Consider the following 14,414-nt stretch of genomic DNA (forward strand, 5'->3'; position numbering starts at 1 on the left):
CGAACTTGAACACCATAGAAGTCAATGGGGACTCGAACTTTGGTGTTGTAAAAGGGCCGTAAAATGGTCATAGTAAGGGCTAGGGATTTGGTCTCTCCCTCTCTTGCTCGCTCTCTCTTCTCTTGGACCTCCGAACACTAAAGCAGACTTCCAGGAGAAGTCTGTGTTCGAAGTTCAGCACCGGCATCTGGTTTGTTCATCTCTAGCCGTCAGGGACCTGCCTTTTCAACTAGTTTCCTGGCAGCTTTTAAAGTGTTTTCCTCTAAAACTGCAGCATTTCAGAGTTGAACATATCTGGCGGTAATCGTGCAGCCCCATGGATCGGGCTGTAATCGTGCAGCCTCATGGATGGGCTGTAATCGTGCAGCCTCATGGATGGGGCTGTAATCGTGCAGCCTCATGGATGGGGCTGTAATCGTGCAGCCTCATGGATGGGGCTGTAATCGTGCAGCCTCATGGATGGGGCTGTAATCGTGCAGCCTCATGGATGGGGCTGTAATCATGCAGCCCCATGGATGGGCTATAATTGTGCAGCCCCATGGATGGGCTATAATTGTGCAGCCCCATGGATCGGGCTGTAATCGTGCAGCCCCATGGATCGGGCTGTAATCGTGCAGCCCCATGGATCGGGCTGTAATCGTGCAGCCTCATGGATCGGGTTATAATCGTGCAGCCCCATGGATCGGGTTATAATCGTGCAGCCCCATGGATCGGGCTGTAATCATGCAGCCCCATGGATCGGGCTGTAATCGTGCAGCCCCATGGATCGGGCTGTAATCATGCAGCCCCATGGATGGGCTGTAATTGTGCAGCCCCATGGATGGGGCTGTAATCGTGCAGCCTCATGGATGGGGCTGTAATCATGCAGCCCCATGGATGGGCTGTAATTGTGCAGCCCCATGGATCGGGCTGTAATCATGCAGCCCCATGGATCGGGCTGTAATCATGCAGCCCCATGGATGGGCTGTAATCATGCAGCCCCATGGATCGGGCTGTAATCGTGCAGCCCCATGGATCGGGCTGTAATCATGCAGCCCCATGGATGGGCTGTAATTGTGCAGCCCCATGGATGGGGCTGTAATCGTGCAGCCTCATGGATGGGGCTGTAATCGTGCAGCCCCATGGATCGGGCTGTAATCGTGCAGCCCCATGGATCGGGCTGTAATCGTGCAGCACTATTGATTGGGCAGTTATCGTGCAGCCCCATGGATCGGGCTGTAATCATGCAGCCCCATGGATGGGCTGTAATCATGCAGCCCCATGGATCGGGCTGTAATCGTGCAGCCCCATGGATCGGGCTGTAATCATGCAGCCCCATGGATGGGCTGTAATTGTGCAGCCCCATGGATGGGGCTGTAATCGTGCAGCCTCATGGATGGGGCTGTAATCGTGCAGCCCCATGGATCGGGCTGTAATCGTGCAGCCCCATGGATCGGGCTGTAATCGTGCAGCACTATTGATTGGGCAGTTATCGTGCAGCCTCATGGATCGGGTTATAATCGTGCAGCCCCATGGATCGGGTTATAATCGTGCAGCCCCATGGATCGGGCTGTAATCGTGCAGCCCCATGGATCGGGTTATAATCATGCAGCCCCATGGATCGGGCTGTAATCGTGCAGCCCCATGGATCGGGCTGTAATCGTGCAGCCCCATGGATCGGGCTGTAATCGTGCAGCCCCATGGATCGGGCTGTAATCGTGCAGCCCCATGGATCGGGCTGTAATCGTGCAGCCCCATGGATCGGGCAGCATGTATCAGCAGTCAGGTTCCCTTTAAAGAGTATTATGTTTTTTGACGTGGATTTTGGACCAGAATTTGTTCTAAAATCTTAGTCAAAGAAACCTGTGTGAACAAATCCTAAGAATTGTCAAACTTAACCCGTTAAATTAAATCTCCTAAATTTGATTAAACTGTTCTCCCTCAAAATATCCTAGGCATTAATTGCTCCCTATGTACATTACATAAAAAAAAAATCAAGCCAAAGTGATGAGACTGGAGATGCTACCTCGTGGGTCATGGTCCCATCATAAGGATGCAGAGCCTCCCCCTCCTCTCGCCCTATACTTCCTCAGCTCCTATTGTACTGCAGCCTGTTCCCTCTGACATAAGCCTTCCCTCTTATCTGGTGCAGCTGCAAACCTCCAGAGCTTGGCTGCTGTGCACATCTAGCCCACCACCAACATGCTGTGATCCTGACGGCGGACCCTGGCTGTTCACTAGGACTGGAGCAACTTTTCGCACACGGGAAATCCCAATTTACTTGCATCTCCTCGCACAAGACACCATGTGCAAGAGCAACTCCTAGGTACGTATATGACTGCAACTTATTGCACGTTTTCAATGGATATGAATGATAATCCTCCAATTGCAAACCCTTATGTGTCAGATCTGTAAACCTCGTGTGTTTAGACACTGCGGAGAGTATTAGGAATGAGGTCAGGCTGGGATACCGGGCAGAATCAGGACAGATTTGATGATACAACAGACTTTTATTGCCTCTGATAAGTCTATACATGCTAATCTGTTTAAAGACATGACAGATGGTTTGCGAAAAAAGTAATGAACTCCAGAAGAGAGATAAATTTAACTAATGTGACGTCTCGTAAAAAAAGTTATGAAATTCCGGTGATTTATCGTAAACAGTTTCAATGGAAGGAAAATGTATCAGGAACCGACAGCGATTCACGGGCAGAATGTGGAATTTTTTTTTCTACAGAAAGTATAGCGGATAACTTATTATTACCTAAAGGAGGTCATTAAATGTTCCGGATGACTGAGTTACAATAACTCGCATTAGTTCTTTTATCATTTTACAGAGGAAGCAGAGCAGAGTTTTGTCAAATGCTGCGGAGCGGAGTTTGTCTTTTGACACAATTCAGATGGACAGTTTATTCAATGGTTTTCCATACGATTGGACTTAAACGTACTGAATTATGTCAACTCGAAGACTGTTTTTTCCAGAAAACTCTGCAATATTTGTCGCAGTTTTTCATGCAGTTTATTGAGCAGACGTGGATTTTAAAGCAAAGGAAAACATGGCAGAAACACTTGTAGATGTAGCAAGTTGCGTCTGGCTGTTCGGTGTGATACATCTGTCGATTTAACACGTCAGTGATTTGTTTGACACTCTCCAGGTTTTTTTTCATTCGTGTGTTACCTGCTTGACATACTTCTTCCGGCTGGATCTACTTCTCAAAAAAACTGCATAAAAAGCTGCAGCATTTAAAATAAAAATGCTCCTTGTGACGCCGCACCACCTTGATAGCTTGTCACAGAAGGTTATTTCACTAAGGGCTCATGTACACGACCATAATAATGGGACAAGCGCTACCTGTCGTTTTCACGGACGGCACTCGTCCCCATGCAATGCTATAGGGCTGTGCACATGTCCGATTTTTTTATTTCTTCGACTGAGTCGATATTCGGATGGCACTCGTACATTAATTTCTATGGCTCCGTGGAAAACATTGGACTGCACTCGGATGACATCCGAGTGCAGTCCGATTTTTACGGAAGCACTGAAAGGAGAAGATGAGAGAATTCTTTTTTTAAATGTAATTCTCAACATCTGAGAATATCAGATTACACTTTGATCTCACCCTGAGCATAATCAGACCAATTTTCTGATGAGCGAATGTATACTTGTGTGACTCTAAGAGGCTTAAGAAGATTACATTAACCATCATTACACAAGCCATTGACCGATTAAACTATTTTGTGCATTGATACCCCAGAGCTGTTTATCTGAGTCAAGGAAACCTTTTATACCACGGATGAAATAAGAATACATTAGATTCAAATGTAGCATAGGGGAAGTTTTAATTTGCCTTTTTAGGACTGAGATAAAACAGTAGATAGTAGATACGCCTGTGATAAATGACACAGTATTGTCGCTAAGAATTTTCTCAAAGACAAACTCTGATCTGCTGTATCAACAAGTTGTAGTAAAGCTGAATTTGTGGTGCTATCTGAGCACAGATTGTGGATAGGGGTGAGCAAACTCGTGTAAATTCTTGTTTGATACTTGACCTGAACTTTATTCCAAAGTTTGGTTTCGGTACCAGAACTGTAGCCAAACTTGAACCAAAGCTCGAACCCCATTGAAAACAAAGGGAATTTTTGAGCAGGAAAATTCTCTCTCTCCCTTCTCTCTTCTCTCCTCCCAGAACGGGAGAAGTCCGTTTTCAGCATTGAGCACCAGATACTCTCTGTCTGGTACCAACCACAAACTTTTAAATTCTGGTTCACTCATCTTTAATTGTGGACCAATTTCTTACCAATAACTTTTTGTAGCATTTCTTAAGTAATTGAAGGAGAAGAATGAAAAATAAGTGCTCCCACTGACTGAGCAGATTCTTTCTAGTCAGAATTGATCCTTTTTAGCTTCGCAGATATAATAATTAACAGACTGTTATCAGTAATTATCACGTTAAATTGTCAACTCTGCTCAGGCCAGCTGTTGAGATTGGTCTATCTGGTGAGAAATCTGTGCGTAAAGCCTGACAAACAGATTTGGCCAATTTCTATCTAATCTGATTTGATCAATCTGATTAGATGAAAATCTGCCGTATTTACAAAAGTTTCTTGATCCATCCTTGGGATTACCCAAAAATTGAAGGCTTTTTTCAGACATCAGTATTTGTAAGCCTAAACCAGGAGTGTCTCCAAAACACAGAATAGGTGTCAATCTTTCAATGATAGTTTTGCTCTGTAAGTTCCACTCATACTTTTGGCATATAAAGGCCGTATTCACACCTTCAGTATTTGGTCAGTATTTTACATCAGTATTTGTAATTCAAAACCAGAAATGGATGAAAAATGCAGAAGTGGTGACGTGTTTCTATTATACTTTTCCTCTGATTATTCCACTCCTGGGAAAAAATACTGACCGAATACTGACCAAATACTGATAGTGGTGCCATGGCCTAAGGCTAGTTCTTAATATTAGCCCCAATGTGCATGTATAAACCCAGCCAAATCGCTTCTCTGATTCCTGATCCATTAATACTTTGTATTTCAGCAGTTTTTTTGGTGATTAGACGTTGCGTACGTTGTAACATTTGCATCATCTAAACCGAAACTCCTTGAGGCTCCTCGGTTCATGTTTTGGAACGATATGAAAACAATTCCAGAATATTACGTTATTATCAGAAACACTTCAGAAGTATTTGCCAGGCAGGAGGCATGTGGAGACTTTTAATTTCCCACATTTCTTATTTGTATTGCATCATGGCGTGAAATGGAATTTTCCTCTATTTGTAAACGTACAATTTGTAGTTCTGTTTTCTGGTCTGAATGGAGCGACTGCATCTGAAAAGCGGAAAATCGTTCAGTCCCTATTATACTTTGATCCAAATAATTGGAGATCTCAGGAGGAGTTCATATCGACAGGAGCGGCCTCATAGCGGGAATTAAAAAAAAAAAGGGCTCATCTTCTTGGCTTAGTTAACACCACTATCTCTATTTGGTCAGTATTTTTTCTCAGGAGTGGGAGCCAAAACCAGGTGAGGAACAATGAGAGAAAAGGTATAATAGAAACAAGTCACCAATTCTGCATTTATCACCCACTCCTGGTTTTGGCTCCAATACTGATAGTGGGGCCGTGGCCTAAGAGGTTTTCCATGAATTGAAAACTATGACTGGTTTCTTCCAAAAAACAGCAGCACACCCATCCATGGTTTGTGTCTGGTATTGCAACTCAATAAGGGCTTGTTCACATGTCAGTTTTTCGCATACGAGTACTATCCATGTTTTCACATGTCCGTGATTTTTTTTGCGGACCGAGTAGTTTTTGCCAAATCGATGAGATATGTCCAATTCTGATCCGAATATCGGGTCAAACTCCACAATGAAAGTCTATAGGCCATGAAAAGATCGGACAGCACTTGGATGCCATCTGTGTGACTTCATTGACTGATAAAAAAGTTTCTCCACATTTCCTTTTTTCTCATCAGTGAAACACTGATCAATCTCTGACACCTGATGAAAATCACTGTTGAAACTCAGCTTGTTTTGCTCGTAAGTCCACATTCACACGTTCAGTATTTGGTCAGTATTTTACATCAGTATTTGTAAGCCAAAACTAGGAGTGGGTGATAAATACAGAAGTGGTGACGAGTTTCTATTATACTTTTCCCCTGATTGTTCCGCTCCTGGTTTTGGCTTACAAATACTGATGTAAAATACTGACCGAATACTGAACGTGTGAATGTGGCCTAACTGAAAAAAACCTGATGTCTGAATATAGAAACACGTGCACCACTTCCAAATTTTGGCTTTCAAATACTGATGTAAAATACTGAACGTGTGAACTTGGCTTAAGTGCTTAACTGTCCATAGTTGTGGGTGGCACTGTTCTTGGCAGAGATCAGGTATTTGTTTTTCTAATAAATACCACCATAAGAAAACAAAAGGTTCCTAATGTCTCTAAAATTGTATCTTTATTGAAATAACAAAAAAGAAATAAATAAAAACAATATCAATCCCGCAGAGTAATCACAATGGAGGACCGCACACACCTTCACATGAATATCACAATTGTGAAATCATAAATGGTCAATATTTGTTCAGACTATAATTGTCAACAAGCAATAAAGTCCTGATGATTCAATGAATGAATTGCATAATGCAAGTTTAACAGGACATAAATAAGTCAGACAGACATTAACGTTAGCTTGTGGGTCATATAAGTGTCTGTGTAAGCAACACAAAAATAGCACTGTAAGCACAAAACATTAGTGGTTCTATGTGTGCTACTAAATATACGTCACTGGTGAGATTAGCCCATAGAATAATTCATTTTATGTGCAAAAACTTACATGTCCAAGTGAACTGGTGTTAAATGTGGTCCTGGTGCCCCAACGTACGTTTCACCCTTGTATGCCCCCTGATGAAGCAGGGGTGAAACGTACGTTGGGGCACCAGGACCACATTTAACACCAGTCCACTTGGACATGTAAATTGCTCTGTAATGTCTATCTGACTTATTTATGTTCTGTTAAACTTGCACTATGCAATACATTTATTGAATCATCAGGACTTTATTTCTTGTTGACAATTATGTCATAGTCTGAACAAACATTAACCATTCATGATTTAACAATTGTGATATTCATGTGAAGGTGTGTGTGGTCCTTCATTGTGCTTACTCTGTAGGATTAATATTATTTTTATATATATATTTCTTTTTGTTATTTCAATAAAGATACAATTTTAGAGACATTAGGCACCCTTTGTTTTCTTATGGTGGTATTTATAGTTCAGGTGTGTCTCCAGGGAATATGTTCTGGATCATTCATGCTCTTTGTGTTTGTAGTCATTTTTTTTCTAATCCTGGATAACCCCTTTAAATGACAGGGAGAAGAGGAATTAAAGCTTATTTGCCTGTCATCCTCTTGTCATGAACCTTGGGTTAATTACCACAATATTGTTTACAAACATTATAGGTTCTGCTATAAGAATTCTTGAACAAAACCCATTTGGTCAGTATTTTACATCAGTATTTGTAAGCCAAAACCAGGAGTGGAACAATCAGAGGAAAAGTATAATAGAAACACGTCACCACTTCTGTATTTATCACCCACTCCTGGTTTTGGCTTACAAATACTGATGTAAAATACTGACCAAATACTGATAGTGTGAACATGACCTAAATAAGGGATCAAATCGAGATTTTATCAATGCTGCTTTTATGATGTCTAACAATCGAGAATATCTACATAGTTTGTTTGGTTCATCCTCTCACTTTTCCTTCCATTTTTCGAAAACGTCCGGAAAAAACACTCAACATTCTATGTAATAAATACATAAATAAATGGAAAATTAACCACTTAAATTTCTTTTTATTTATTTTTTATATCTCTTCTCCACCAGTATAGATCAGCAGGAAATGCTTTTCATCAGTAGCATGGGTATGATAATTATAGATCAACGCTTAAGTATTGTGAAATAACTTGCTGTAGAAGATGCGCAATCCACGATAATTACACGACCCTACCTATGTGCTGACACTTATTACACTTCTCTAATATGACACTTTTGGCAATGAAGAAAGTCTGCTTCTGACCAAACACATTTATAACATGTCTGTATTGCCGGAAAAGAGTATTGTATTTTTTAAAGACACAAAACATGTAGAAAATTATATTTTTGCCTTTATTCCCCATCAAAATAACTATCAGTGTACATTCATAATATGTCCACAAACTGTGCCAATTACTATGATGTATAATTTGCCTTCCACGTTTTTTGAGTGGGCAGTTCCTCTTCAGCATTCTTTCAGCACTATAGGAACTGGAACTGCCTTTTCACTTAATTCCCAGGATGCATTACTTTAACCAATAACTTATCTACCCTGAACTGAAAGCTCAGCCTCTCGCTTATGTCTGCAGGCAATGTGACAGACAGGAAAGCAGGAGCAGAAAGACTTCCTGTAATCTATCTCAATGTCTGTTAGAGGAGGATTACACTTTACAACAGGCAGTGAGCAACACTTTAAGGCCACGGCCCCACTATCAGTATTTGGTCAGTATTTTTTCTCAGGAGCGGGAGCCAGAACCCGGTGAGGAACAATCAGAGAAAAGGTATAATAGAAACAAGTCACCAATTCTGCATTTATCACCCACTCCTGGTTTTGGCTCCCTCTCCCGACCGAATACTGACCAAATACTGATAGTGGGGCTGTGGTCTTAAAGAGAGAGACCTGATAGATGGCACTTTGGAGTGATTATTTTGGGGCTAAGAGAAGAGAATTTTTAAATAAGATGATTTCTAGATTGTCTATCACATTATCTATCATGTTTATGGAAATACATATCATTATAGAAATGGGAGGACATTGGGATAGAGACGGCTCGTCTGAGCAGCTGCCTCTATATTATGTACGCCTTTATAGATGTCTAATAATAAATATTTTAATTCTAATTTTTTCTGTATTTCATAGTGGAAAAAAAAATCCTCATTTTAATTTACTGCATGATAAAAAAAACATTTGTGACATTAAATAATGGTTTATTAGAAAAGACTCTGCACCGAGCCCGAGTCTGCAGCTGCTTTCTACCACTGGCTGCCTGCCATCCAGATGTGCCCTGCATCGGCAGCATGGTAATCCTCCATCCTAAATGCTCTTTATAGACAGTAATGGAAGCAAATTCTACCGAGCAGTCACATATGCTGAATGTAAGCCGAACAAATGCTGCAGTAAATGGCACTAAACTCATGTATCGGCTCTAAGTGAACGGACTGCGACTTTGCATGGTATAGTCCTCATCAGTGGATTTTCTTTAATTCTAGAACAACCTCATGATAATAGCACTGGTAAGAGCACTTAAAGGGGTTGTTCTTTTTAGAAATTATTTATTTAATTTTTTTTTTTTAGATGTGGTCTCCGATGATTATATTTGCAGGGGAAGCTGACAGTAAGGGTTCAATCTCCCAGCGGCAACACTGCAGGGAAAAATGCAGTATTACACTGTGACCATTAAAAGCAATTACATGCCAGCCCTCCAGAGCAAAACACACTCTGAAGTCGCTGCGGCCAATAAGTGAAGGTCATGACCGGGAAAGCTCCCTCCGTTCACTCAGATTCATTTAATATTGTTTTTAAACCTGTGTTTTTTTTTTTTTTTTTTTTAAAAAGCTTCAGATCACAGATGGGGGCAATTTTCCTACCAACAATATAGGTGCATCTCACTAAATTAGAATATCATCAAAAAGTTAATTTATTTCAGTTCTTCATTACAAAAAGTGACTCTCCTATATTATATAGAGTCATTACAAACAGAGTGATCTATTTCAAGTCTTTATTTCTGTTAATGTTGATGATTATGGCTTACAGCCAATGAAAACACAAAAGTCATTATCTCAGTAAATTAGAATACTTTATAACAACAACTTGGAAAATGTTTTGAAAATCCGAAATGTTGTCCTCCTGAAATGTATGTTCAGTAAATGCCCTCAATACTTGGTCGTGGCTCCTTTTGCATCAATTACTGCATCAATGCGGCGAGGAGGCGATCAGCCTGTGGCACTGCTGAGGTGTTATGGAAGCCCAGGTGGCTTTGATAGCAGCCTTCAGCTCGTCTGCATTGTTGGGTCTGGTGTCTCTCATCTTCCTCTTGACAATACCCCATAGATTAAGGTCAGGCGAGTTTGCTGCCAATCAAGCACAGTGATACTGTTGTGTGTAAACCAGGTATTGGTACTTTTGTCAGTGTGGACAGGAGCCAAGTCCTGCTGGAGAATGACATTTCCATCTTCAAAATGCTTGTCAGCAGAGGGAAGCATGAAGTTCTCTATAATGTCCTGGCAGACGGCTGCGCTGACTTTGGTCTTGATAAAACACAGTGGACCTACACCAGCAGATGACATGGCTCCCCAAACCATCACTGATTGTGGACACTTCACACTAGACCTCAAGCAGCTTGGATTGTGGCCTCTCCACTCTTCCTCCAGACTCTGGGACCTTGTGGAGTGTGTCAATGACTGCCTTCTGGACATCTGTCAAGTCAGCAGTCTTCCCCATGATTGCGGAGCCTACTGAAACAGGCAAAGGGACCTTTTTAAACACTTAGGAAGCCTTTGCAGGTTTTTTTTTGTTAATTATTCTAATTTACTGAGATAATGACTTTTGTGTTTTCATTGGCTGTAAGCCATAATCATCAACATTAACAGAAATAAACACTTGAAATAGATCACTCTCTTTGTAATGACTCTATATAATATATGTGTTTCACTTTTTGTTTTGAAGAACTGAAATAAATTAACTTTTTGATGATATTCTAATTTAGTGAGATGCACCTGTATATAGGGGAATGACTCATTTCCCTAACATTTTACATACCTTATGGACACATTAGGGGACATTATTTAATTTTTTTTCTTACTTAAATGCATGAAAATTATATGCTAGAAATTCATTTTGCAACTTTGACATTTACAGGCTGATTGGACATTGCTGGCTGCAGAGTGAGTTAACTGAGTATCTAGCAGTGAGCTGGTTCTGACAGGGAGTTTGTAAATCTTTATCAGTCATTTTTCATTGTTGATATATGAGCACAGATCACATTAAGGGTAGATTCACATGAATGATTTCTCCACATACAAGAAAAACAGTCCGATTAGGCCACGTTTCCACGTTCAATATTTGGTCAGTGTTTTACATCAGTATTTGCAAACTAAAACCAGGAGTGGGTGATAAATACAGAAGTGGTGACGTGTTTCTATTATACTTTTCCTCTGATTGTTCCACTCCTGGTTTTGGCTTACAAATACTGATCAAATACTGAATGTGGCCTAAAGAGTTAGATACTCACCGTCAGAACCACCTCATAGATTCTCAGTTAACTCCTCCTGGAATGTGTAGGGAAACAAAAAAGCTTGTAAAAGCCAAACAATGCAGCATTTTTAATTAAACCTATTTGTAAAAAATAATTTTTATCCCAAAATATGTTAATTTAAATGAAAAAAAATGCCTGTATCATTTAATAAGTATAGAGTTAAAAAGGGGGAATATAAGGTAATTTGTTGGGCACTGCCTCCGTCTTGCTTTCGAAAACTTTCAGAATCGATCCATCAGATTTACCTTAAAATGGAAATAATATAATTTTTAGACAAAAATAACTCAACCATTTAATTAAAAACTCCAACAAACAACTTGGACAGCCTAAGAAAGCTGCATACAGTTTGAGATTCGGTGAAGTGAGACAATTTTTTTTCTCCTTTACCCCTGCTCCGTGAGCTGTTCTAGTCTTTTCTTTTATTCCGTATTTTATACCTTTTTTTGCTCATGAGTTTTCTTTTAGCTGATTAGAAACTGTGCTTTAATTGGAAATGATATTGCATTTGCTTCCCCGCCATTCACATAAAGAGTGAATGGAGCAATGGTCACACATGAAGACTACTCCATGCACACAGCAGCTGGACCACCAACGACTGTACAGAGGTGATGAACGTTGTTTATTTTATTTATTAATATAGAACCATTATATTCCACAGCGCTTAACAGACATCATCATCACTGTCCCCATTGGGGCTCACAATCTACATTTCCTATCAGTATGGTCTTTGGAGTGTGGGAGGAATACAGAGAACACGGAGGAAACTCACACAAACACGGGGAGAACATACAAACTCCTTGCAGATGTTGTCCTTGGTGGGATTTGAACCCAGAATTAGGGATAAGCGGACCTGTGGAAGTTCGGGTTCTGGTACCCGACCCAAACTTTATTCCAAAGAACTGTACCCAAATTTTAACCAAAAAACCGAACCCCATTGAAAACAATAGGGATCCGAACTTTTGAGCTGGAAAATTCTCTCTATCTCTCTGGAACGGAGAACATTGCAACGAACCTCCGGGAGAAGTTTGTGTTCGGATTTTAGCATTGGATACTAACTGTCAGGTACAAACCCCAAACTTTTAAGTTTGGGTTCGCTCATCTCTACCCAGGACCCCAGAGCTGCAAAGCAACAGTCAACCACTGACGCACCATTTATGTGACCACCAGTCTGCTGGGCCTTTTGGTTGTGTTATAATTACATGGGTCTTAATCTACATTGATCACATGTAGTAACTCATGGTACCATAATGGCTGTACCAGTGTTGGACTGGGGTGCCAAGGGCCCACCAGTAACCAACTCCAGGGCCCCACTTTTCAGCTACATACAAATGTGACATTATTCTCAATCACAAATTTATGTAACAATGAACTGGGTAGATTGTTAAATGAATAAGATGCTGCCTTTATCTGTGCATAGTGATTCCAGTATATTGTGCTGCTTATATAAGAGGTGGGTGGCCCACCGGAGGATTCCCCTGCTCTTCTGTGGGCCAGTCCAAGCCTAGCTGTATCACTAGCATTCTTGATATATATGCAGCTTTATTAGATGTATCTGCACTGATTGAGTTCTCACAGCTCGTATATCTCTCTCCCACAGATTCCCTCCTTGTCTCCACTCCGCAGCTATTTTGAATCAGCATCCGTGATCACTTAGGTGTGAAATTAAGTAAATTTGAATAGTTTTGCTTATTTACATCCAAGTGATACTGTATGTTAGGATAATGCCAGCTCACCGAGCCGTACTGAAAGGCCCAGGGCACATTAAATGCTCTTATTTGGGAATGTGATTTAGCAATAATTACTTTCAATGGAAGGCACATTGCCATTTTAAATACAATATATGCAAAATAGATTATTATGCAAAGTAAAGCTGACATCTTTCAGCGATTAGTTGTTTTTTTTCTTATGTTTTATGTGGTGAATAATTAAAACACTTAGTAATATGCAGAGAGATATTATAAGCAGGCTGCTCTGATGACAACAATATTAATTACCATTTATTAATTTACTAAAATAAAAATGGAAGTAAGTTTATTATATGGTCCATTCTCCAACTGAGAATCACTTGTTAGGGTGCGGTCAGATTTAGAGGCTGCCGTATTAATGACTGTATTGGAGTGTAGAGTGGTATTGTGGCCAATGTTCCCTATATGCTGATGAGCAAGAAAATCAGTGACCTGGCTGCTGTTTCTTCTAAATTAGCCAGTACTGACTTAATGTCTGCATCACTGGTAGTGTATGGAACTGAATGGGTTAATGTCACTATCCCTGGTTAATTTGAGCAAAGAAGGGGCTAATGTCAGTATCCCTGGCTGTCTAGGTGAGAAACAAGGGTTAATGTTGCATACCTGGTTTGCAGTGGGTTACACATCACTCCTGACTCTAGCAATATCAGTGTAGCAGGAAGACTGAGCCTGGAATAGACAGACTCCCCCCATTATCCTCATAGCTTTGTCCTCTCACACAGACTGTTCCCCATGTTTCTCACCTCTCACACAGACTGCTCCCCCTGGTTCTCACCTCTCACACAGACTGCTCCCCATGTTTCCCTCCTCTCACACAGACTGCTCCCCCTGGTTCTCTCCTCTCACACAGACTGTTCCCCTTGGATCTCTCCACACACCAACTGCTCTCCATGTTTCCCTCCTCTCATCCAGACTGCTCCCCCTGGTTCTCTCTTACACAGACTGCTCCCCCTGGCTCTCTCCTCTCACACAGACTGCTCCCCATGTTTCTGACGCGCCCCCTGGGACATATTCCTTTTTGAGGGGAATACCCGGCACCGGATCAGATGGGGGGTTGTAGTCTCCGAGCGGCTGTGACCCGGCCCCGTGCCCAGGGCGTCAAGCTCAGTGTTATGTGGCAGTCCTACAGATGTTATTAAGAGTTCTTTTGTGTCGACTACGCCACCCGTTGTGATGCGGTCACTGTGGCCGCCGCTGCAGCAGGGTCCGCTGAGGCTGATGGTGGGTGCGCAGCTTGGTGGGATAACCCCCAACGGGAGGGGTATAGCCTCAGGGAGGACAGGTGCAGAGGATGGGGGTTGTGGTGGTGCAGTGCAGACGGCAATGAAGACAG

General features: G+C 41.4%; 1 protein-coding gene across 1 annotated transcript in view; it reads left to right on the forward strand.

The window, feature by feature from the left end:
• Window positions 1-2,107: 2,107 nt before the first annotated feature.
• The window catches only part of LOC141273413 (gamma-aminobutyric acid receptor subunit pi-like), a 150,343-nt gene continuing 138,036 nt past the window's right edge, over window positions 2,108-14,414 (forward strand). Inside the window, exon 1 of the mRNA XM_073685202.1 lies at window positions 2,108-2,305. The gene's annotated coding sequence lies outside the window, so the exon portion shown is untranslated. The remainder of the gene's footprint in view (window positions 2,306-14,414) is intronic.

Source organism: Phyllobates terribilis, unplaced genomic scaffold (assembly GCF_046119375.1).
Source record: "Phyllobates terribilis strain yellow unplaced genomic scaffold, ASM4611937v1 Scaffold_5__5_contigs__length_657084704, whole genome shotgun sequence".
NCBI lineage: Eukaryota > Metazoa > Chordata > Amphibia > Anura > Dendrobatidae > Phyllobates > Phyllobates terribilis.